General features: G+C 46.0%; 1 protein-coding gene across 1 annotated transcript in view; it reads left to right on the forward strand.

The window, feature by feature from the left end:
- Positions 1-27,262, forward strand: part of FAP (fibroblast activation protein alpha) — a 1,146,500-nt gene that overhangs the window by 263,013 nt on the left and 856,225 nt on the right. The gene's annotated exons all lie outside the window — the stretch shown is intronic.

Raw genomic sequence — 27,262 nt, forward strand, 5'->3', positions numbered from 1 at the left:
CTAATGGTTCCAGTGGAAATAGTACAGCAGGAAAATGACAAGTGCCTTAACAAATAGGAAGCAAGCGCCAGATTGCTCTCATGGGTCAAAAACGTAGCAGGACCCATACACATCATACCGCTGAAAGGAGCTGCTTCATCTTTGCAGAATGATGGAGAAGTATTGGTTGGAGAGAATGAAGTATGCAAACATATTTCAAAGATACCAGGCATGAAGGTTGGGACAGTGGTACTTATGGATCACTACTGGGCGTGTAGGTCAAAAGCATACCTGCAGCTGCCAGCCAACTGTGTGGGGAAATATGTTCACTCGTACATCTGAATAGCCCAGCATTAGTAGTGCCTCAGAAGGACATAAAAATGAAAGGGTTCCCTGAGATACATAACAGCAAAAGGAAGCACTGTAAGAGGATTCAATTCAACACTACAGCTAAGTCAGCGCCTAGTTTATAGTACTGAATGAAAACCCTTATTGATATACCTTTATGTCCAGTTCATGCGTTCTGGATGACTACCCCTATATAACACCCCTCTCTTGGAATCCCCCTGACCCCACTGAGCCAAGAAGTAGTTCTGGTTTGCAAATTAAAAGGTTTATTCGATAATTTAAACAATAGATATGTATATCACACTTTATAATAAATTAATAATTGAATATCACACTTAATCTGATATGATAAATATTAACAACGGAGAATCTGGCACTAGCACACTTCTTTATAATCACTAAGGAGTTGACATGAAATGGATAAGGTAGCACACTGGTAAATAGGAACAAAAGAAGAAGGTGGTACAGAATGCTTTATGTAAGCTCAGGTGGATGCAATATTCAATGAATGCAGTACAGAAAATACTCAATATGACTTCAACCAAACAATGTAGTCACTTTTCTCTGGCTATTCACTCCCCCCCCTTTATGGGATGCAAGGAAATGGGAGGAAAGCACACAGTTCTCAGAAATGCAATCAATGTAATTCAGTTCAATCCAGCAAGCTTAGACAACAGAAGTTTAAAACACAACCCAAAATGCTTCTATATGTGCTGGCAATGAAGTGAAAAATATGCTAAAATGCTTTTAATTCCCTGTAGAGGTTCAGGGTGAGTGGTATCTAGTTAATATTAGTCCAGGCTCACTCTTGCAATGATTCAGGAATGATTAGCAGGTTAAACGAATTTCTGGCAAATGGAAGGCAAGAAGCTTCTGTTTTCACACGTGGAGAAATTTGCAAATCGCGGTAAAATTCGCGGATGCGTGTTCCGCGATTGCGGTAAAACTATAGGGGGTAGGAATGCGGTTCTAGGTTCGTAGGAAAGCCACGATTCTCAGCTTTCAGGGGAAAGTTACTGCAAGTCTCTAGCACAAACGGTCACGGAGATATGAGCGATTAAATAAAGGTCGTTTTTCAGATTTGAAATTTTAAAGTTCAAAAAGACAAGTGCAGCTTGCAGCTAGAAAATGACAGGTGACAGCTTTACAAATGACAGGTGACAGTTAGGAGGCAGTTCTACTTAGATTAAAATAGCTTGGATTATATTATTTTAACTAAGAGATTGGTTCTGCACAGTTTTCTAGGTACTCACACTATATTCTTGAGTGAAATGGGCCTCGCCATGGATCTGGTCAGGTTTTAAACTCGCCTCTGGTCTCTGCACTTCACAGTGATCTGGGTCAGCTCTCTCTGGTTCTCTGGTCTGGGTCTCTAGTTCTGGATAGATTGAAGTCTCTAGTTTGGCTCTCTGGAGGTTTGATGGAGGTAAAGTATGGATTTTCGGCAGAGCTTCCAGCGGCAGATGGAATTGAAAAAGTCCTATCTGTCCTGTCTCTCTGTTTTTATGTGTTTTTATGTGGGTGTGTTCTAGCATCACTGACCCTACCTCTCTCTCAGCTTCTAATTGGTCAAACTTCCATTTCTCACTTGATTGGGGAAGGAACTGTGAGTCAGAGTGATGTCATCCATTTATGATCTCTTGAAAAACCTCCCCTGTCATCTGTGCACCCAAATCTATATATGATCAAAATCCATATTTCACAGTTACACAGTTGTTTGAAATTACATATACATGGTGTGGCTGAATTTAGCCATGTCTCTGTCCAAATCTGCTGTTTCTAAGAGCTTGCATTCATAAATGGCACATAATTGACTTTTTAACTGATTTTTCAATTTCTGACATTGACCCAACTTTACATACATGTGCGCAGAGAGTATGGACATTAACTGATGAAGTTTCATATTTTTAACATGCATACATTTAGAGTAATATCCACTTTTCCGCTAACACCCCCCTGAACATACCACCGGTTCTAAAAACCTCTTAAACTGTGGGCAGAAAAATCACAAGAATTATGGTATCATTTATAAAATGTTCACATGTCCGCACCATGAGTTATTCATCTTTTTCTAAACAATATTCTGGCTACAAAGGGGTGTGGTTTCCCAGGTCACATGGTGGAAATACTGGTTTATCCAGTTCTGCCAAGCCAGCTTGCTCTCACAGGCAGTGCCCCTCCCAGCTTCTGCCAAGAGGAAGCTACATTTTACGACCGCTGTAATAAAACCTTTGCCTGAGTCAAGACAGGCTTTGTTCAGAGCTCCTGTATTCTGTGGGGCTCCCCTTAATTCAATTATCAGAGAGATGGCATATCCTTAGTGTGGCCAGCAAAAGGCAGATGGGCCTGGGAACACAGTTGTGACTCAAGTTTCACTCCTGATGGGGGTAGCTGTCAAGCAAAATCAAGTTCCTTAAGCCAGACTTTCAGCTAACTGTCATGTTTTTTTTGTTGCTTTTTAAATTAACTTGCAATTTTACACATGCAGCTAGAATGCTGATTCTAAGTGCAAAACTATGACATTTCAACAGTTACAAAGGCATGTGACACCAAACATAGGTCACTCATTTATCTAAACATTTTTGATTTTAGTGTCTTTAAATCCAGTGCAACTTAAACTGCTGACTCCATAGCAGTTTTGTTATAAGCATTGTTTTGGGCTCTTCATTTCCCAGATTTTGTAAGCACACAAAACTCCATTCTGCCAAATGTCTGCTGGTGTTCAGTGAATATTTTAGATGTGTTGCAATGTTTGAAAATAGGCATTTTGAGCCTGCCTTCAGAGAAACACAGGGTGGTTTTAAAACGCCGGCTTTTGGATAGTGGTGAGTACTGGTACCGCACCCATTTTTGGGATTTAAGAAATGAATTCCCCACAATTCTAGGTTGCATTTGGCAATCAGCATTGCCATTCCCAATGGTTTCAGACTACTGTGCGGGTAGTCCAATGGTGGTTTTAAAGCGCTTTGAAGCTAACCGGCGCTACTGTTTGTCATTTGGCAACCCATTTCCCTCATGGCAACCCGGCCTTTCATTCTCGCACTGGTGGGTGGCAAGTGAGGCAACCATTTTGGTGTGCGCACAAACTGCGCAGCTTTCCTGGATTTCGGCGCACATGTGTGTTTTCCGCCATCTTGAACTTTCTAAGCCCACAGCACCAAATGTTGTGGCATGATAGCTTAAACATGGGTCAGGACACCCAACAAGCCCCCCCACGCGACTGCACTTTGAATTTGAGTCGATGGGGAGTTGCGTGCCCAAGGGTTTTGACCCACGCACCGGTCTGTCCGCATAATCTTCTTCCTACTCTGTAGATGGCACAGTTCAGCATCTTCTTCTCCATCCAGTACTGATCGATCGGTCCTCCTCGCCGGTCCTGATGGGAATATTGGGCGGTCCACTGGGCCCATTGGATCTTCGTTCCCGGTCTCCGGATCGTCCTCCTTGGCCCGTCTTCAGGTTTTCTTTCTCCTAGGACGACAAAGGAAGAGCGGCAATACCTACTCATAGACGTTTTTCCACCACTGTTGAGATAGTGGGGCAGCATATGCATTTCATCATAATGAAACATTACATTCTTATTTTAAAAAAAAAACAGTATAACTAAGAGACAGTTTCATGCAAATCACAATATTTTAGAGACTAGATGTGGTATGTTTTATGGTTGGAACTGAATTAGTCTGAGACAGTACCCGCTAGGATTCCAGAGGATTCCTCCAGTTGTTGCAGAGCATGCCTGGGATGGCAACATTTCAACTGGTTTATGTGGACCCACTTGTCTTCCCCCTCTGCCGAACCGCCTTTGGGGATGTGGATTTTGTAGGCCACAGGGGAGATCTTGTCGATGATCTCAAAGGGTCCCTTCCATGTAGGCAAAAATTTGCGCTGCTTGGCCTGGTTCCTTTGGAAGTTGTATAGATAGACCCGGTCTCTCACCTGATATTCCTTCCTGGAAGTTTTCAGGTCATAATGGGTCTTCATGCTATCAGCTGATCTTTCTAGATTCCGCTGAGCATAAGCAAAAGCATGTTGGAGGTGTTTCCTTAAATTCTCTACATACTCATGAGTAGTGGAGGCATTTATCAGTGTCTGCTCTTGGGTCCTGTAGAGCAAATGCTGAGGAAGCACCATCTTGCGCCCAGTCATCAATTCAAATGGTGACATTTTGGTTGCAGATGAAGGGGTAGATCTGATGGCCATTAGGACCAGAGGTAATCGGATATCCCAACTTGGCCCAGAATCTGCCACAAACTTCTTTAATATGCTCACAATTGTCCGGTTATATCTCTCTACTGCCCCAGAAGAAGCTGGTCTATAAGCAATATGCAGCTTTCTCTTGACCCCCAGTATCTCCCACATCTTTGTCATTACTTCACTGGTGAAGTGGCTACCTCTATCTGACTCAATCCTTTGAGGTAGACCAAAACGGGAAAAGATGTGGTTAATCATCAAGGCAGCTGCAGTTTCTGCCTTGCAATTTGGGGCTGGGAGACATTCCACCCACTTGGTGAACAATCATGTGACGGTCAACATGTACTTATTCCCCCTAGCAGAGCGAATCACGGGGCCTACAAGGTCGATTTGTAAATCTGACCATGGCAGTGTCATCCCCCTCTTTTGGAGAGGCGCACGGTGCGTGAGGGATGATGGCTGAAATTGTGCACACACAAGACACCCCATCAAGTATTGGTCGAGGTCCTGCCCCATGTGTGGCCAGTATGCAACCTCTCTTAAGATTTCCAATGTTGTGTGAAACCCCCTATGACCGGCGGTGGCCGCATCATGGGCGTGACTTAACATCAGGCTTCGGAATGAGGTAGGAACCACCCACTGATCGTGGCCAGCTTTGGATTTCCTTACCAGCAAACCGTCTTGGATTCGGAACATTTTTGGACATTTCATCAACACTCTTAGGTCCTCTTTCCCAATGTAATCGGTATCCGTCAGGGGAAAGTTCTCAGGGTCCTCAAGGTGCTGGTAAAATTTACCAATAATTGGATCCCCCTTCTGAGCGGTAATCAAATCAGCATCAGGGGTCTCCTTACTCCATTGTGCAATTGAAAGGTCGTTGTGAGCATTTGTCTGGGACCTAGTGATAGCAGTGACCTGGATTTCCCCCAACAGGGACTCAATCTCAATTAGATCCCCTTGGATGGCCCCGGTTTTGGCCAGCTAATCAGCTAAGTCGTTTCCAGTTTTGTCTGGTCCCTCTACTTTGGAATGACCCTTGATCTTTTTCCAATAGATGGTCATCTCATTCGAGGTGACCAGATCATCAATGTTTTGGATCAACTTCCCATGTTTCAAGGGTTTGTTGTTAGCACATAACATGCCTCTGGTTTTCCAATTAACCAGGTGCTCCACGAACCCGTTCCGTACATAATCCGAATCTGTGATTATGACCAGTTCGTGGAGTTGATGCTGGACAGCAGTGAGGATGGCCTGATGCACAGCCATCAATTCTGCCACCTGACTACTTCGGGGACCAATTTTGTATCCAGCGGAGGGTTCTGGGGACTCATTCACCCATGCATTCCCTACGCCAGCCACCAGTTCTTTCGCCCCGTTGTTGTCAACATGGTAAGAGCATCCATCCACATACACAGTGGGCATTCCCTCACACTTGTCTTCTTCAAAGACTTTGTGGGGGGAATTAAGGTATGCCTCCATGTTGTCCTTTATTTTTAGACTTTCGTCCTCGAGACAGTTTTCTCTGGCACAATCATGCAAGTCAGCCAGACCTTGCGCGAGGGGACTCTTCTTGTTTTGGCCATATCTGACCTCCACAGGAAAGCCTTGCATTGACAGAATCCAGGAAGTAATTCCGGAATTACTCACATTTCCGGCCCGGATTCGGTCACTTTGGAGATATTGCAGAGGCTGGTGAGGAGTCTCCACTATGATGTGTTCCCCCTGGATAAACGGGCGGTAATTCTTCAATGCCCACACCGTTGCCAGGAGTGCCTTCTCACAATCGTTGAATTTTTCCTCCACAGAGGATAAAGTTTTGCTCGCATAGGCGATTACTTTATTGACCTTGTCATGCTTTTGATATAATACTGCCGTCAAGCACGTATTAGAGAACCCCGTCTCCAGGAAGAACTCCTTGTTTCTGACAGGGTAAGCTAGGCAAGGCGCTTGTGAGAGGCTTCTCTTGAGTTGTTTTACTGCCTCGGCTTGTTCTGGACCCCATTCCCACTTGACCCCCCCCTTCAGGAGATGAATCAGGGGTCTGGTGATCTCTGCGTAGCCCTCAATGAACTTCCTGCTGTAATTAGTCAGTCCAAGGAGGCTCCTTAGTTCCCGCAGAGTTGTGGGGTCTTTCAGTTTCTGAAGTGCTTCCACTTTCTTTTCCTGGGGACAGAGACCCTGAGGAGTAATCTCATGCCCCAAGAAATTAACACGGGTTCTATACCACTGTGCTTTCTGAAAGGAAAGTTTTGCTCCGGCGGCCCTCAACTGCGTCAGAACATAACGGATCTCCGCTATGTGTTCCTCCACAGATGAACTTTTGATGAGGACATCATCTACGTAAGCCAGGTTACCCCTCGCACCCAGGTCGGGCATGGCCTTATGTAGGAAAATATTGAATTCATTGGCGGAGTTGAGGTATCCGAAGGGAGTCCGGGTCCATGTGTACTGCTGGCCCCCAAAGGTAAAAGCCAGTTTGTATTTGTCCTTCCTGCTGACAGGCACGGTCCAGTATCCATTGGTCAGGTCTATTGCAGTGAATACCTGTGACCCCTGAATCTGGGCCAGCCCTTGGTCAATGTAGGGCAGAGGCCATCGGGAAGTATGGACCCGTTTGTTGAGCTCCCTGAGGTCGGCGCAGAGTCTCCACTGGCCGTTTGGCTTCAATATTCCCAGCACCGGATTATTGAAGGTGCTGTGGACTGGACGGATTATTCCCCTGGACTCAAGGTTCTTAATTATTTCAGTAAGGGACTCCATTGATGCGAGAGGCAAGCGATATTGCTTCACAAACACAGGAGTCATGCCAGGGTCCGTGGGGATTGTGGTTGTGTGGATGTCGGTGCAACCACAGTCATATGAGTCTACCGCAAAGAGATCTTGGAAATCCAAGAAAACTTGTTTCAACTTTTGCTTCTGTTCCAGAGTCACACAGGCATCAGCTAGGTTGACTCTCTCTTCCACCATCTGCCTGAAGCCTGGAAAGACTTCTGGTTTGGCTATCTCAGCGGCCTCCTCCAGCTGGGTGGAGAAGTCCCTGGTCAGAGTGCTGATTTGGACTGGAGGCTTCAGGTGGGAAAGGCAGCCCTCATGGACCTGGAAAATCACCTCATCCCTCCTGAAGTCACAAGTCACATCTTCCTTACCATAAGGGCAAGAAGTGTACACCAGGAAGTTCCCCCCATGCCGGGTAAAAATCCTGTCTGGTGTTGTTTTGTCCTCACTGTCACTGTCAAAACAGTCCTTGGGGATTGGTCCTAACAGTTCATTTACTAAGTCGATGGAAAAATGTCGGTCATCAACCGCCATTCCAATAATGGTGCCTGCGGCTAGAGTAATACTCTTTAAGTCGCTGTTATCCACCTCTATTAGAATGGTGTCATGTTCTATGTTGACTAATGGAGTTGGGTTTACCCCTAACCCTTGCAGTTGGAGAGAAGCATTTAGATGTATGTAAGCATCAGGGTTTTGCAAATATTGTCCTCTTTTAACTTTCACTTCCAGGGAGAATTGTCGGGTCCTTTCTGGGATGGTGATTTCCTCTTTGATCTGAATTTCAACTGCATAAGGTAGCAATTGAGCTGACCTAAATGCTTTTTCTGGATCATCAAAGCCCATGGGATTATCCGCTAATCGGGACCAAGCTTTGAAGTTTATTAGGTCCAAACTAATGGCAAAGCGATTGAGAATGTCACTGCCTAAGTACAAGGCGGCAGTGACGTCTCGCACGACCCAACAATTATGGACTATGCTCTTGTTGCCAATGGAGATTTTGAGCATACACCTGCTTGGCAGGAGATGTTTGGAATTAGGTGCTTCCAGGTCCATTTGCCATTTGTCTATCAGTTTGAAGGTGGGAATGGCTGGATCTTTTGGGAGTTGGCGAAACATGGCTTCGCTGATGAAGCTCTTACCGTTGTTCACACACACTCGAGCGAGAACAGAGTCCTTCCCATCATTTAACTGAACAGGGATGAACAACTGCTCTCCAATTTGCTGAATATCAGCCAGGCTCTGAGCTGATTTCACATCTTTCTGGACTATAGGAGTGGGAGTTTCTGATTGTGGATTAGTATAGAATTTCAGAGTGTTTCCTTCCAGTGTGGAATACCACCTTAAACTGGAAGGAAGGTTGATTTTCAGAAATAGAGAGGACCCCCCATCACCAGTCTGTTGTCCTACTGCTATTACTGTCACATCTGGAATCTGGTTGTTCTGGAAGTGAAATTCTACTTGGTCAGATTTTTGTTCAACCATGTGGCATGTGCCGTTTAAACTAACATGGTTGACACTCTGTTTTAATTTTATTGGTCGGCTAGTCTGGGTCCAGAGGACCTTGTTTACGCAATCTATTAGGGGTGACAACCTTCTTAGGAGGTCATTCCCTAGTAAACAAGGGGTGCCCTCTGGGGTCACAACTATGACCGGGTGTTTCAACTTGTGTCGCCCGATCTTAATGTCCAAGTCTGCAGTCCCCTCAACGGGAATTTCCTTCCCGTCAAAGTTCTGTAGTTGTCCAGGAAGAGAGGTGAGAGGAATTTGGTAATTCTCTCCCCTTCCTGCATTCAGTTCGTCAAAAGCCCTTCTGGACAGAAGGGTAGCTTGAGATCCAGTGTCCACCAGTGCCAAGATTGTACCCTGCCCCTGTACTTGTACCAGGGCATAATATCTTCCCTCCTTCTCCTCAAGGGGGCACAGATAATGTACATTTTTGGACAACTGGTGGGCTAATTTTCTGGTTTTGGACATCGCTAGCGAAGAGATTTGGGCAGAATTCTGTGGAGAGCCTTGGGAATCTGAAAGAAAAATTTGGCAACTGGAGATCAGAGCCATTGTGGGTTCCCCTGGCTCCGGTTCTGGGCCGCCCCCCCCTTTTTGGAGGCAGTCACCAGGGTGGGTTTGAACCAGGGGATTTTCTTGCTGTTGGTTCTGGGATGAGATGGTGGGCGGCGGTAGCTCAGTCTCCACATCTCCCCAGTCTGGATTTGCATCCCTAGGGACCCATTTTTCTTTGGGAGGAGTTCCCCCCTCTCTGAAGGAGAAGATCCTTTTCCCAGGATCCTCTGAGGATCCCTCTCCCTCAAATTGGAAGATCTGTACCTCCTCCTCAAACTGTGTCTGTTTGGGTCTTTTGTTTCTCCTACCCCCCCTCTGCTCCTTGGGAGGCAGACTTTCCGGGGCAAGAGATTTTGTTTCCGGTTCCTGGGTTTCCAGGGGCTGTTTATAAGTGAGGAAGGAAGCTTCCTCCAAGGCTTTACACCCCCCTTCCCTTTGTGCCTCCTCCCTGGGAACCGGTGAGTTATCGGGGTGCTGCCCCCGTCATTGTTCTGGAGCACCAGGTCCAGAGTTGGGTGCGTTCTGCGCCGGCACGCCCATCTGAGGGTTCTGCTGAGCCCTCAGTATGTGACCCAGATCCCGCACCATGTTTTGAACCTGGCGCTCTAACTGGGAAACCCGCTCAGGCTGATACGGGGCCCTGTTTTCTCCCCTGGGCTGATCCCGGGAAGGGTAGCTGTCCCTCCTTTGGTAATACCCCGGGTTGGGAAGATTTGGGTACCCCTCCTCCCTTGGCCTCCCCTCTCCCGGATTCAGTGGTCTGGGCTCAGGGAATTGGGGAAAGAAGGATGGATGGTTTTGGGGCTGAAAGTTGGGTGGATACCTGGGGAAAAAGTTCTGCCCAGGATTTGGAGAGTTTCTGCCCTCCGGTGGGAAGTTAGGAGGGAAGTTCCCTGGGTTAGGTGCTTGGCTGGATCCCCCCCCTTGGGCTGGAGGTGTCCACACATAACCCAGGATGGGTCTGTTTCCCTTGTAACGGGGACTTACATAATCAGGAGAGCGAGGGACCCCATTTGTGGGGCTGCCTCCCTGGCTCCCTGTCTGTGACTGGCCCGAGGACCTTCTGGGCCTAGCATTATTAGGTGCAGGTAGGTTTTTAGGCCCCCCCATCTCCAACTCTAAAACGGGGGTGACCTTTACCTCTGCCACCTTGGCAGCAGCAGGGGTGCTGTTGGCTTTGGGGTTTTTCTGGGCATTACTTTTGCTATCTATCGGTTTCTGCACCTCATAGATCCGGGTGGCCTGTTCAATGACCCAGTCTAAAGATCTTTTCTCGTGAAAATCCCTCACGAGCTGGGTCATGATATATTTGGGCAAGGCATGGAAAAACGTATTAATAAATTCCCTGCTATCCGTGCGCACCCTTCTTGTGGTCTGTGCAAAAGCACGCTTTAACTCCTGCACAAATTCTTGTGGGGCCTGATCCTCCCCACATTGCAAATTGTAGGCTGCCTTGCGAGCCTCTTGAGGATTTCTGTGAACAGAAAAATGTTTCAAGATGGCCGCCTTATAGGTGGACCATCTTAAATGATTTTGGTCCTCCAGCCCCGCAAAGAAACTGGAGTATTCCGGGGAGAAGGTCCACTTTACATATTGAATACAGCTTTGGCTGTCCTTCAAATGGAAAGTCTCCATCATTTGCTGAAACAATTCTAAGTGCTCCCAAACAGAATACTTAGCGTTCTTATGGTAAGGCGTGATGACGCTCCTGATCGCCTTAATCTGCTTTAAGGGGTCCTTAATCAAGGCCCTTTTTGCCTTATTGGCCTTTTTGGTTCGGGTAACCCTTGTCCATTCGTCCTCGGACTCAGAGGCACTGCTCCCAGAGGTTCCCGTCTGTTCTTCAAGGTTTTCCCGGATTCTGCGAGCCTGGGAATGGCGGGCAGACTGTGGGGACCTGGTCTCCTGTGTCCTGCGCAGTTCAGAGGAGTCTTCAGATTCCTCCTTGCTGCCAGGATTTGATGGGTACCCCCTCCACTGACCTAACTGGTCAGAGGTTTTCAGGATGCCCTTAATGGGCCTACTCTCCTGGGGTTCCCGACTGAACTGTACTATGCTTGGGTGCCCATACCCAGATGCCCGCCCATCCATTCCTGGGAGGTACTGGCCTATGAGCCCCATGCTTCTGGCTGGATAGTAATCTGCCATCCATGTGGCCCGGTGCTCATGTGCGCCAGGGGACATGGGGGTGGCAGAGTCCAGGGACTGAGAGGTATGATGGCCTCTGGTACTAGGGCTCCTGAGGTTATGCTCCAGAGTTTCCATTTCCCAGCGAACCTCATCTCTATCCGCCCCTGCTCCCTGTTGCAATGCAAGAGCCTGCATTTGTGCCTTCAGTTCCTCAGTTAAGGCCTTACTGGACTCTATCAGTCTCTCCGGCATCGCTACCTGTTGTTGGAGCCTATCATTGTGTTGACAGAGGGCCTCATTTTCCCTCTGTGCTTCCTGGTTGGTTCTGGAGAACTGGGCCAGTCTTTGCTGCAGGAGGTTTACCTCCTGAGTCCCATCCCTACTGGCCTGCTCCTTTCTTGCCAGAGCCTCTTCCACCCTCCTGGCGTGCTCTAACAAGTTCTGGTTTTCTTTTTGGAGGTCACCCAGCCCCTGGAGGGCCAGGTGATTTTCTTCCATTTTTCTTTTTAAATGGCAGACTTCCTGGCCTAAGGCGTCTCTTTCCTGACTAAGAGCCTGCATTTGTGCCGCCAGGTCGTCCCTTTGCCGTTGAAAGGCACCAGCTTTTTGGCGCTCCTCATCAAACTCTGCCTGGGTATCCAGGTCTTTCAGAATCAGTTTATTGCTCTCCTCTTTCTCTCTATCTAGCTGGCTTTGCAGGGTGACTACCTGCTCCGCGCATGCCCTGTTGAAATTGATCTGTTGCTCCAACTTTTTCTGGTTCTGCAGTAAGGAGTCCAAACTGTCTTGGTGCTCCTTCTGCAGGGCCAGAAATCTGGTATCCTGGTCTGTCTTTTCCTGTTGTAGGATGCCCATATCCTCTTTTATTTTAATGATGTACTGCCTACTATCATTTTCTGACTCCTGGCTCCTCTGCAGCCTCTGCTCAGAAGAGACCAGGTCAGATTGGACCTTCTCTAACGCCATCTGTTGCCTATTTGCCAGATTTTGGCTTTCAGCACATCTATCCTGCATGTCTCCCATATATAGGTACAGGTATGCCGCTATCCTAACAATCTTGTTGTGTTCCTCTTTGGCCTTAGGAGCCATATATAGTTCACTCAGGGCCACATGTAATGGACCCTGACCTCTCCATAAGTCTGACCCTGTTTCAGTGACCTGTCGCGTGATGGCCTGCAACCAGGCATCCTGGCCCTGCTCAGCCCATTCACCTCTCACAAATAACTTATGTAAGAAGTGCTCTCTGGCTATTTTCATGTCTACTAAGGTCGTCATTCTAGAGATTGGTCTCTGTCCTGACTTACAGAAGTTTGTATTTTATTTTTGCAGAACAGAACTTTTCTTGGAGTGTCCCTTTTGAGGAATGCTTCACAGCGTAATGCAGCGTGGTGATCCGACCGGATGTATGTATCCCGTCAGTTAGCACACTGTATTAAGCAGCACAAGTGGTATTCTAACCCAAACGTCCGGCCGAGCCCCCAGTTTGTAAGAGGATTCAATTCAACACTACAGCTAAATCAGCGCCTAGTTTATAGTACTGAATGAAAACCCTTATTGATATACCTTTATGTCCAGTTCATGCGTTCTGGGTGACTACCCCTATATAACACCCCTCTCTTGGAATCCCCCTGACCCCACTGAGCCAAGAAGTAGTTCTGGTTTGCAAATTAAAAGGTTTATTCGATAATTTAAACAATAGATATGTACATCACACTTTATAATAAATTAATAATTGAATATCACACTTAATCTGATATGATAAATATTAACAACGGAGAATCTGGCACTAGCACACTTCTTTATAATCACTAAGGAGTTGACATGAAATGGATAAGGTAGCACACTGGTAAATAGGAACAAAAGAAGAAGGTGGTACAGAATGCTTTATGTAAGCTCAGGTGGATGCAATATTCAATGAATGCAGTACAGAAAATACTCAATATGACTTCAACCAAACAATGTAGTCACTTTTCTCTGGCTATTCACTCCCCCCCCTTTATGGGATGCAAGGAAATGGGAGGAAAGCACACAGTTCTCAGAAATGCAATCAATGTAATTCAGTTCAATCCAGCAAGCTTAGACAACAGAAGTTTAAAACACAACCCAAAATGCTTCTATATGTGCTGGCAATGAAGTGAAAAATATGCTAAAATGCTTTTAATTCCCTGTAGAGGTTCAGGGTGAGTGGTATCTAGTTAATATTAGTCCAGGCTCACTCTTGCAATGATTCAGGAATGATTAGCAGGTTAAACGAATTTCTGGCAAATGGAAGGCAAGAAGCTTCTGTTTTCACACGTGGAGAAATTTGCAAATCGCGGTAAAATTCGCGGATGCGTGTTCCGCGATTGCGGTAAAACTATAGGGGGTAGGAATGCGGTTCTAGGTTCGTAGGAAAGCCACGATTCTCAGCTTTCAGGGGAAAGTTACTGCAAGTCTCTAGCACAAACGGTCACAGAGATATGAGCGATTAAATAAAGGTTGTTTTTCAGATTTGAAATTTTAAAGTTCAAAAAGACAAGTGCAGCTTGCAACTAGAAAATGAAAGGTGACAGCTTTACAAATGACAGGTGACAGTTAGGAGGCAGTTCTACTTAGATTAAAATAGATTGGATTATATTATTTTAACTAAGAGATTGGTTCTGCACAGTTTTCTAGGTACTCACACTATATTCTTGAGTGAAATGGGCCGCGCCATGGATCTGGTCAGGTTTTAAACTCGCCTCTGGTCTCTGCACTTCACAGTGATCTGGGTCAGCTCTCTCTGGTTCTCTGGTCTGGGTCTCTAGTTCGGGATAGATTGAAGTCTCTAGTTTGGCTCTCTGGAGGTTTGATGGAGGTAAAGTATGGATTTTCGGCAGAGCTTCCAGCGGCAGATGGAATTGAAAAAGTCCTATCTGTCCTGTCTCTCTGTTTTTATGTGTTTTTATGTGGGTGTGTTCTAGCATCACTGACCCTACCTCTCTCTCAGCTTCTAATTGGTCAAACTTCCATTTCTCACTTGATTGGGGAAGGAACTGTGAGTCAGAGTGATGTCATCCATTTATGATCTCTTGAAAAACCTCCCCTGTCATCTGTGCACCCAAATCTATATATGATCAAAATCCATATTTCACAGTTACACAGTTGTTTGAAATTACATATACATGGTGTGGCTGAATTTAGCCATGTCTCTGTCCAAATCTGCTGTTTCTAAGAGCTTGCATTCAGAAATGGCACATAATTGACTTTTTAACTGATTTTTCAATTTCTGACATTGACCCAACTTTACATACATGTGCGCAGGGAGTATGGACATTAACTGATGAAGTTTCATATTTTTAACATGCATACATTTAGAGTAATATCCACTTTTCCGCTAACACCCCCCTGAACATACCACCGGTTCTAAAAACCTCTTAAACTGTGGGCAGAAAAATCACAAGAATTATGGTATCATTTATAAAATTTTCACATGTCCGCACCATGAGTTATTCATCTTTTTCTAAACAATATTCTGGCTACAAAGGGGTGTGGTTTCCCAGGTCACATGGTGGAAATACTGGTTTATCCAGTTCTGCCAAGCCAGCTTGCTCTCACAGGCAGTGCCCCTCCCAGCTTCTGCCAAGAGGAAGCTACATTTTACGACCGCTGTAATAAAACCTTTGCCTGAGTCAAGACAGGCTTTGTTCAGAGCTCCTGTATTCTGTGGGGCTCCCCTTAATTCAATTATCAGAGAGATGGCATATCCTTAGTGTTGCCAGCAAAAGGCAGATGGGCCTGGGAACACAGTTGTGACTCAAGTTTCACTCCTGATGGGGGTAGCTGTCAAGCAAAATCAAGTTCCTTAAGCCAGACTTTCAGCTAACTGTCATGTTTTTTTTGTTGCTTTTTAAATTAACTTGCAATTTTACACATGCAGCTAGAATGCTGATTCTAAGTGCAAAACTATGACATTTCAACAGTTACAAAGGCATGTGACACCAAACATAGGTCACTCATTTATCTAAACATTTTCGATTTTAGTGTCTTTAAATCCAGTGCAACTTAAACTGCTGACTCCATAGCAGTTTTGTTATAAGCATTGTTTTGGGCTCTTCATTTCCCAAATTTTGTAAGCACACAAAACTCCATTCTGCCAAATGTCTGCTGGTGTTCAGTGAATATTTTAGATGTGTTGCAATGTTTGAAAATAGGCATTTTGAGCCTGCCTTCAGAGAAACACAGGGTGGTTTTAAAACGCCGGCTTTTGGATAGTGGTGAGTACTGGTACTGCACCCATTTTTGGGATTTAAGAAATGAATTCCCCACAATTCTAGGTTGCATTTGGCAATCAGCATTGCCATTCCCAATGGTTTCAGACTACTGTGCGGGTAGTCCAATGGTGGTTTTAAAGCGCTTTGAAGCTAACCGGCGCTACTGTTTGTCCTTTGGCAACCCATTTCCCTCATGGCAACCCGGCCTTTCATTCTCGCACTGGTGGGTGGCAAGTGAGGCAACCATTTTGGTGTGCGCACAAACTGCGCAGCTTTCCTGGATTTCGGCGCACATGTGGGTTTTCCGCCATCTTGAACTTTCTAAGCCCACAGCACCAAATGTTGTGGCATGATAGCTTAAACGTGGGTCAGGACACCCAACAGCACTGACAAGAATAAGAAGAGGGATCTATGCCTCATCAGACATGGAAAAGTCATTGGATGCGATACCACCAGACAACAGGATGTTCAACAGAACTGAGATGTTCTCTGCATACATTTTTCCAGCAGTACAGACAAGCATGAATGCCAATTGTCTCCAGATTACCCATTGGGAGCTGATGCAGATGATAAACTCAACTGTCAATGGGTTCAACACCATCAAGGAAGAGCTGAGAGTGGTAAGACTGATGGCACTCTATAACAAATATGTAGAGGAGGAGTCAAGTACCCCCACTCCAACTGCCCGCCTACATTACCTGAAACGTATGAACCAAAATATGTGACATACACTGAACAGTTAAAACAACAAAGAGAAGGGAGAGGGCTTTGTGAAGTACCCATAAAAACACCTATGCCTAAGAGAATATGGGAAGTAAAGTACCGAATGAGGAAACCATATTTGCATCCAAGACAATACGATGGCCATTTGAACGAGATTCCTGATGAAACAAAGAAACTGAATGACCAGGATGAATGGTGACATCATACAAAGTTGAATCAACACCCAGATCGAAAAATAAGCAGGCCAGAGAGGCAGACGATTATAAAGAACAAAGAAGTACCAAGGATGAGTGACATCTTGGGATCAAGATGAAAAAACGCATGCAACAAACGCGATGAAGATATTTAGTTAGTTTAAAAGTGTACAGATGCAATGAAACGCAAGCAGCAAAGCAATCATGAAGCTAGCCACATGCTTAAATAGATTATACCGTGACAAGCTCCAACATATACCTATATACCTCATAGATACATATGGATTAAGTGAAGAATGAATGTTTACGCCAAGTCTCATAGAGGACATAACTCCCCGGATAGCACAGGACTCCTCAGACACACTAATCCTTGGTGGCGACTTCAACGAAGTCATGAACCTGGGCATGGATCGCACACACCTAAGGGGCAGGAATCCTGAACTACACACCAAGCTAGCCTCCTTCATATCAGCACTGGGCCTGAGAGACGTGTGGCGGGACCTTCACCCGGGGGAGCGGGAATACTCTTTTCATTCGGGCGCGCACGCTTCCCTCTCCCGGTTAGACTACTTTTTCGTGCCAACCACCGAGATACATAGGGTAACTAGTGCCGCGCTACTTCCACGCGGCATTTCTGACCACTCTCCCCTACTAATGGAATTATCAACATCACGACCCATTCCCCCACCCTCATGGCGCCTCAACAATTATTATCTAGGCTTCCCAGAGCTAGTTGAGCGAATACAAGAAACCACAACCAAATACTTCGAGCTGAACGCTGGGTCAGTAGACGACCCGAGCTTATTATGGGAAGCGTACAAGCCGGTCTTGCGGGGAGAGATCATCTCCTGGATAGCGGCGCAAAAAAAGGCCCACATGCAAAAATTACACGAAGCGGAAGATCAGGTGGAACGGGCAGAAAGTGCGCATCTGGCGCGAGACCTGCCCGAAACGAACCGAGCTTTAATCCTGGCCCAAAAAAAACTGCACAATGTAGCCTTAGACAATGCCAAACAGGCACACGCCACAATGCGAGCCAGATTATATGAGACAGGCGATAAGGCGGGTAAAATGTTGGCCTGGCTGGAACGTAGGGATGAAGGGCACAAACAGGTCAGGATGATCAAACCCGACAATTCAGAACCGCTGTGGACAGACCAGGCGATCGCAGAAGGCTTCGCTAAATACTACGCAGGGCTCTATGGGTCGCCGGAAGCCCCCATTGATCTCTCTGTGCTGAACGGGATCACCCTACCCAGCCTAACGGACACACAAAGAGGGCTGCTTGAGGCAGCCATTACCGAGGAAGAGCTTGGGGCGGCCATGTCTCAACTAAATCCTGGGAAAACTCCGGGACCAAACGGCTTCCCGGTAGAGACGTGGAAGGGGGTGGAACCGAGTGCGTTAATCCCGCATCTCTTGCATATGTACACTCACTCGAGGGAGCAAGGGCAGCTTCCCCTGGACCTAAGAAGGGCCACTATAGTGGTGATCCCCAAAGCAGATAAACCACCAGAGAGGTGTAGCTCATACAGGCCCATCTCATTACTTAATACCGAGACCAAAATCCTGGCGAAAGCATTGGCAATCCGCCTGCAGAAAGTTATCTCATCACTTATACACCCTGACCAATGTGGCTTTATGCCCCAGCGGTCAACGCGTATGAATATCCACCGACTGCACACTGCGATTGAAAAATCCCCCCTATTGCGGGACCCCCTAGCCCTGCTAGCAATAGATTTTGAAAAGGCTTTCGATTCGGTACACTGGCCAGCATTGTGGGAAATAATGCGCCGAATGGGCTTCGGTGACCAGTTCCTGGGATGGGTACAACTACTATACGAATCCCCTGAAGCTGTGACCAGAGTAAATGGTTGGTCTTCGCAACCGTTCAGACTGGGCAAGGGAACACGACAGGGGTGCCCCCTGTCTGCAATGCTCTTTGCGCTGGCCATAGAGCCACTGGCAATTCTATTACGTGAATCTCGACTATGGAAGGGCTTCCGGTGGACAGAAAATTGGGAGGATAGGGTCTCGCTGTATGCGGATGATCTGCTTTTGTATCTAGCGGACCCCATAGTCTCGTGCCCAGTGGTGATTGGTATATTGAAGGATTATGAATCCTTTAGTGGGTTGAAGGTGAACTGGTCGAAGTCCACACTATTCCCAATGAGAGAGGTGGACAGCGCTGAACTACGGGACTGCCCATTTCGCATAGAAGTTGACCAATTCCGCTATCTAGGGGTACAGATAACGACGAATCTGGCCGAGTATGTTGAGAAGAATCTCCACCCGGTCACTAATCGCCTTGCGGATGACGTCAAACACTGGAACGCCCTTCCACTGACCCTATTAGGGAGAGCAGCGTTATTCAAGATGTTGGCGTTACCTAGATTCCTGTATATACTCCAAAATGCCCCGCTACACATCCCCAGACAAGAGTTTCACAGAATTGACAGGATCCTTCGGAAACTCCTGTGGAATAACGGACACCCAAGACTGGCGCTCCACATCCTGCAGCGCTCCATCTGGGAGGGAGGCATAGGATTGCCGCGTATACAGACATACTATTGGGCGAGTCAAATGGCGGTGATAAACGACCTCCTACACGGCGATTCCTCGCTACCCCACATAAAATTCGATACTCTCGATGGGACCAGCACAACCCCATTAGAATCCCTATACCGGAAAACTAACAGCAGTAGTAACAAAACAATGGCTAATCACCGAACGCTAGTCTGGGAAGAGGCACACAAGCACATACACTGGGAGGGGAGAACCACACCAGTACAGCCACTGTGGGCGAACAAAAATATCCCGGAACTGGGCAAACTTCCAAAATGGCGGAACTGGGTGGCTGCGGGAATTTCCAAAGTAGGAGATGTGTTCCGGGAGGGGAGTCCGGTGACATTTGAGAGGTTAGTGGAGGATTTTAATCTGCCCGCCACAGACCGATATCGGCATGTGCAATTGTGTCATGCTTTACAACAGCATTTACCTGCACTACGAGATATGGCGGACTGCACCCCCATAGAAAGAAACCTGGTTCTGGAGAGCATAGATGTCAAAATTACCTCAGTAATGTACAATGTCCTCACCTCGTTTGCCACGCCGGAGCTTTCAAGCCTAAAGTCTAAGTGGGAGAGGGATGTGGGAGCGATATTGCCCGAAGATTGGATAACGATCCTAATGTACCCAAGAGATACGGCCATCTCGGCCAGGCTACGCCTGGTACAACTCAAAATCCTGCATAGAATATATTACCCGCGGGTAGCGTTATACAGATGGGGCAAGACCACAGACCCAAACTGCTTGCGATGCCTTCAAAACGAGGGCACCTTCTTTCACATCATATGGGATTGCCCACACATCACGACATACTGGCAGCACTGTTGTGACACACTCAGTAAGGTTTTGGGTCGAACTGTGCTCAGAGATCCAAAGCTGATGTTGTTGGGAGTGGAGGAAGAGGGTGAAATGTCTCGCTCCGATAGACTATTATTTGCAACCTCCACGGCACTGATTAAGCGCAACATTGCCAGGCTGTGGGGCTCGAGCGTTACCCCTGTGCACGCACAGTGGTTGGATGATGTGGAAGCATGCATTGCGATGGAGCGAAGGGTATATGCGGCCAGGGGATGTCCTAGGAAAGCGGGGAAAATCTGGGAAAAGTGGGAGAATGCAGTATGAAATTCTTTAGTAGGAACTAGGCCGACGGCCAGCATGTGATGGCAGAGCAAGAATGTGCATAACGCTGACAATGTGTCCTCAAGATGTTGTAAAACGGACCATACACTCTTTACTGTTTATGTTATTATTGATGGTCGGACCCTTCAGGGTCACTGTTTTTTCTTGTATGATGTAATAAAACCAATAAAAGTGTTTGATCAAAAAAAAAAGAATGAATGTTTACACTATGTATAAAGCAGTACTGAACAATGCGAGAAGGCCTCATTTCAGTGTCACAGTTACAAAAGCAATTGAATTAAACAGAATCCATTGCAGCTAAGGAGTTCACTGAGCCAAGAAAAGCCAAGGTCTTATCAAACTAGGAGTTGGCTGGCATTGGATACAATTAACGTGAAAGAACAGAAGCTCCTGTTCAGGAAGGTCAAGCAAAAACAAAAGATGTCAGAGATCTATAGAAGAATAAAATCAAATACACAAAAAGGCTCAATTCATGGTGTCCAGTCACGTGATGGAAGAAAGTTGGTTAGACGAGATGGTCACACCTATGCACAGAAGCCCGATGGTACCCATACTCCTTAAAAATTCTCAGAGAACAGTACAGACTCAAGGCCAACTTCAAAAGTACTAATGAACATTAGACCATTGAGGAGATGATCGATCCCATTTTAATTGGAAGGAAGCTGATATCAAGATGAGCTTATCTGCACCAGGTTGTTCAATCTGCATGCTGCTCATGTAGGTGGAAATTACTGACGGGGCTTAGAAGCCAACCAATTGTAGGGGACCATGCAGTTAGGGGTCCTATAGTTTGTGTATCCAATGGGACGTCATACATTTAGTGTAGCAAACACAAAATAACAGACTCCTAATTATTTTTTCAGCTAATTTTTCAGATTATTTTATGACATTTGCAGATTGATTGCAGAGCCAAGCATTGCTTTATTCAGGAGTAAAACTGCCCCACACTCATGAACTGATTTCTATGTATAGAAAGGGTTGTGAGTTGCATCTTTTGTCTCTCTCCATTTTAACTACACCAGTGCAGTGTGTGTGGCATGTGGGAAGCTGCATTGTAAGACTAGCTGAGGGTCTCACTTTGAGGTGGCCACACACGCTTCATATCAGAGAGATAAACACACTCTGGTTGCAAAATACATAGGTCACAGCTGCATCTGACTCCTAAATTGATATTAGGGCATCAGAGGAAGGCCATTTTGACATTGATAGTACATGTGACAAACATGGGTTACTGATTATGATCACACCCCATAATGACCCAGGCCGTGCAAAGACTTGCAGCTCCATCTTCGTCCCAGAAAAAAAACTATAAAACGACTTAATTGCCATTGCCCTCGAGTGACCTAGTCATTATTCCTCGGGGAAGTGAAATAAACATGCCCTTTTTTGATACCTTCGTTAACACCACGGGTCTGTTCAAACAATAGGTATACACAACTGCTGAAGTACGCTCTAAGCAGAACTCATTCCTTACACCTGTGCAGCAGCATTCACTATTCTGTGGAGGATTAATGAACCCTCATCTTCGGTATGAACGAATCACACCTTGTCTGGGCCCAAGGTGATTGTCTGTCGTTGTATTTGACAGAGGGGTTTTTCTCTTCTCTCTTAGGCATAGCAGCCGAAAAGTGATGCAGAAATGTCACTACATTCGATCTAGTTAATTTTCTACGACTTGATAAATTAATAATAAGCTCCGAATTAAAACGTGGATGTTCAGAAAAATAAGACTATTTGACACGATTCGTTATATAATGCCACAGAGGCCCACTAAAACCTGGGTCATGCAGCACATGTCCACCGCAAATGCCTGGCAGTAAAATAACCGTTATAATATAAAGTTACATGCATTTTCTTGGGAGGGAGCTGCATTGGAGCCCTCCAGGTACAGGACCGTTTCTATAGCAATGAAATCAGAACCGACTGGGCACAATTATGTGAATGTATTCATGGTCGCAGAAGTATGATGCGTTCTTCCTCTCATCGGCTTCTGCGATCGCGTGACTCGTGTCTTTTGGGGTTACTTTCTTCTGAACCTTATGGTGGGTAGCTGGCATTTCCTGCATGATCAGCTCTGGTTAAAGTCTCCATCTCTTCCACGAATTCCTGCAGTGTTTTTGCTGCCCTGCTGTGCACTTCCAGCTGCTGCTTAGACGTACACTTTTGGACTCGTGTTTGCTAATGTTCACTTCCTGTTACAATGCTCCAGTGATCTGACTCAGCTGCGCTGATGACTGCTCCCTGTTGAGGTGATGCACACACACCAAGGCAATGTTTTGGGAGTTAACCTGCTTTATTTTCTTAAGAACTGGGCGACCTTATTTAAACCATGTGACTTCAGCATGTAAATCGCTAGCCTAGAGGCCTTCCTGCACTTGAACGACCTTAATGAACAGTTGAAGTGGCATCAGCGATGTACTTTTGAGTTCATCAAATGCCATAATTAGACCATCAATGTTCAGATCATTAATAGTATAAATAACTTGTGTGTCCCAAAGTCAGCTGATGTGATGAGTTACAGTCCCAGGAAAAGCAAAAAGTAGCGCATTTGGGGGCATGCCACCTCTGCCCAGCGAAACTGGCAACTGATGCGGTCGGACCTTTCCAGTACAGCGAGGAAAACACATTGTGGAGAGCTTTCATCAGCTGGAAGCTGTTCCTAGACGAGTATATCCAACTCTGATGCAGCCGACGGGAGAAAACATTAATGACACAAGCGATAATGCACCCATTTTATTAATAAATATTCAACAAATACATTGCCATCCTCATTTAAAATGGAAACAGGTTGCGTTTTAGCAAAATTCCTGCCAGCTTTTATAGAGGACCTCGCAATATGCTTCTGAGAAAACGTGCGTTTTGCAGGAGGAGAACACAACTAAAATATTTAATTCCGATAAGTGAATAGCAAAGTCTTTCCGACCTCTGAAGAAGCCCTCTACTTCTAGGCCAATCCGTGTCGTTCGGACCTTCACCCCTTTACCCCCCACCCCGGAATTATATTGTAGAAGTTGATGCTCTGGATAGGGCTTTTGGTGTTGTATAACCCTTGTTGTCATGGCTACCTTGCGATACAGCAGCAGTCAGGCCCATGAAGAATATATAAAAAGAGGGGTACCTGTAACACCAAAGGTCCTCCAAGTAAATAATGCCATGATAAACAAAAAATGGACCTTGGCAATGAGGTTGGAAGGAAAGCACTACCATATACGTTTCATACACAAAATGAATTTATTAGAAAACATACAATCTCCCCTATTCATATGTCAGGTGGTTTGAGTGTTTGTAAGAGAGGGAAGGAAGTGCTTTATTCGCTTTGTGCCTCTGGCTTTTCTAGGCCCCTCCACAGTTGAAGTTCACTACGGGAGAATTTAGGATCCACTGTGCAGTTCGCAGTTTCCTCCATGAATACAGCTTGGAGGTAAGGGTGAACATATAATCACTCAAGATTTATAGGCACAATTGTATGTTTTCTAATAAATTCATTTTGTGTATGAAAAGTTTATGGTAGTACTTTCCTTCCAAGCTCACTTTTGTTTATCGTGGCCCATGAAGAAGGCATGTTCTGGGCGGTAACATTTCTTGGTAAGGGCACTGTGCCCTTTTGAAATTTTAAATGTGTATAAACTACAGATGTGAAGTACTTCAGGGGGTGTAGCTGCCAAGCTCCCTGGGCTTACATTTTGCTACATATGACGTCTTCACAACTTGTAATTCAGGGTCTGTTAACATCAAAGCGACTTGTTTGTCTAGACGCATCTCGGAAATGACTGGTGGTGAGGCTCCAGATCCAACTGTACTTGCCCAGGAGTCAGTGGAGCTGCAACAGTTTTTAAAGTAGGTGTCAATTTACCAAAATCATAGGGCTGGTGAACAATCCTCGATCTACCGAGCCTGTGAGCACATCAAATAAACTAATGGCCTTATTGGAGCAGAAGTTCCCATCTGAAACCAATTTTCCCAGTTTGAAACCTGGAGGCATGTCCAATAGACTTACTTCTACCCACTAGCCACAATAGAATCAATTTCCACCAGCCTTAGAGTATTGGCTGATTATCAGAGGTTTGGAGATGTGTCGTGTGGAAAAATGAGAAACAGTTTTTAGGCATAGTGTGCGATTAATACAGATTATTGTCACAGGGGAACAGGGGAACTACTGTGTCCCCAACCTTGGTCTGGTCCATCGCCCTGAGCTCCTCCACATGGGTGCTCACCCCCACTCACTCAAACACACACTCTCTGTCTCACCCCCACACACCCTGCACCCTATCCCAGGATTATTCATTGATTTCCACTTTTGGCAATCACAAAGGTACATGTTCTGTACGCTTGAAGTAATTAAAGTGCACCACATTTACCCCCTATAGTGCCCATGTATGTTATGCCATAATATTCTGTGTGATAGAAACACATTATGAGTTTGGCAGTGTTGCCAAAAATGGCGGTAATGCAGTGGTAATGGAGGTACCACTGCATTACCGCCGCATTACTGGAGCACCGTACTATGGTTATTTATTTATTAAAATGTTTGTTTACCGCTGGCCCTACCCAGAGGGTAACTAAGCGCCTTACATGGTTACAATATTGAAAAGATGGAAGTTGAAAAAGAAAGGACAACTTTTTTTCAGGAAAGGATAGGAAGATTAGGATAGACAAGTGATAGCAGCGGAGGAGGGCAAGGTTATGTGTGGGGAGACAGGTATGTTTTGAGGCTCTTTCTGAAAGTGGTGATGGAGGATGCAGTGCATCTGTGGAGTGGTAGGGTGTGCCTGAGTACCCAGTGGGTAAATACTTGTTTTTGTGTGCATGTGAGTTTGCAGAATGGAATGTGTAGAAGGTGTTGGCGGGCTTATCTGGTGATTGTGTGGGTGATGGGTTTCAGTTTGTCATGAAGTTAAGATGGAGTTTTGAAGGTAGAGAGCTTTGAAAGCAATGCATAGTCATTTGAAGACAGTTCTATGGGGTATGGAGAGCCAGTGGAGTTGCGCAAGAGCAGGCGTGATGTGTGCATGTTTGGGTAGGTGGAGGATGAGTCTGGCTGCTGCATTTTGTATGGCTTTCAGGGGGGAAAGGGTGTTGTTGCGGAGTCCATTGAGGAGAACATTTCCATAGTCTGGATTAGAGAGAACTATTGCTTGTGATGTGTGAAGGAAGGTGGGGTCAAGGGAATTAACAGGTGTGGAGAGGGATATGTGTGGGTGTCAGTAGCAAGTTATTGGATGCAGGGGGTGAGGTTGGGCTTGTGCCTTGTGGGGCATATGAGGAGGGATTCTGTATTGGAGTGGTTGAGTTTGAGGAAGTGGGTGGCCATGCAGTTGGTGACGGTGGAAAAACAGGTTTTAAGGATGTGGAGTTTTGAAGGGGATGACATTTGGAAGTATATTTGTGTGGTGTCATTTGCGTAATGGTGGAGATGTACATTGTGTTTGATAAGGGTCTGTCCAAGGGTTCAACATATAGGTTAAAGAGCAGTGGAGATATGGAGGAGCTTGAAGGACCCCAAACTCAATAGGGTGGGGTCTGATCGATAAGGGGTTATAGAGACAATATGTGTCCTGTCAGTGAGAATGGAGGTAAACCAGTTGAGTACTGTGCATGCCAGAAGGATTCGTCCTGTGTGCTAGGATGACTAGTAGAATGGTCTAGGCATTGGAGTTGAAGGCTGCAGAGGGGTTGAGGAGTACGAGTAGTGCTGTGTGTCCTCTGTGTTGCTGAGGAGGTCATCAAGTATGTATAGAGTAGCAGTCTCAATGCTGTGTCCAGACTGAAAGCCAGATTGGAAGTGGTTGAGAAGGTTGTTTGTGGTGAGGTGCTGTTGGAGTTGGGTAGTTACAAAGCATTCCATGATTCTAGTGAGGTGTGGTAGGTTAGTAATTGGGTGGTAGTTTTCAGGGAGTTGTGAGCGGTGAGATTTGTCCCATTTTGAGTGCAGTGGGGATATTACCATATAAGAGAGAGGAACTGATGATGTTGAGCCAGTGGGGAGCTGGGGTGGTGATGCAAATGGATGAAGCTTGAGGTGGGCATGCTTCATCCAGGAAGTGTGCAGACTTTTTTTGACATGAGGGTGATGAGGTTGTCAGTGTTGATGGGGTGGAAGGTGTCCATGTTTGGAATGTTTGGAAGTGGGGGGTGAGTGGGAGAGCTGAGGGGACAGCTGTCCTGATGTGTATTTTGGAGTAGAAGTAGTTCATAGCGGAGATGCATACTGCAGTGAATGGGGGTGCGGAAGGCGTGGATGGTTGTTTGGAGAGGGACTTGGCGATGTTGAATAGTTTCTGGGTACGATTGTTGGTGGATTGGAGTTCTTGGAAGTAATGGGTGGCTTGGCATTGGTCTAAACTGCATAAACCTCCCCACACATGTGTGTAGTGGAAAAGGTTGCTTTAATGTGATCACTTACAACAAACTGCTTACCTGGCTCTTGGGCCTTACAGACTACTGATCATTAACAATTAACCAATTAATTAATTAATTAATTAATTTACCTTGTTCCCTCCCCTCTTCCTTCACCCCAATTTCTTTCACCCTGCTTCCTCTATTTCACCCCATCTTCTCCCCGAGGCCTCGCCCCTCCTTCCATACCTCCTCACCCTTCTTGTACAACCCGGTCTTGCCTGTCCCTGGAAACAGCACTAACCACCTCCTTTACCACACTAATAATCTTTTCTGCTTCCTCCAACCATCCTCCAAAGGACTGTGTCCCCAGCTCCCCCTATGCTCCTGTTCAACATATGCTCCCCTCAACATCAATCTCCCTCTTCCTACACTTGGCCGCACAGCCTGTCTGACCTGCACATCAGCAACAACAATGAACCATCTATCACATCAACCTCATCCCCTAATGCCCCAGCCTGTCACACCAATGCCACCACCCCCCTGTAAATCACCAACCCTTTATTCCCAAACCCTACGCCAACT

The sequence above is a fragment of the Ambystoma mexicanum genome, chromosome 9 (genome assembly GCF_040938575.1).
Source record: "Ambystoma mexicanum isolate Mex_15411 chromosome 9, UKY_AmexF1_1, whole genome shotgun sequence".
In the NCBI taxonomy this organism is placed as follows: Eukaryota; Metazoa; Chordata; class Amphibia; order Caudata; family Ambystomatidae; genus Ambystoma; species Ambystoma mexicanum.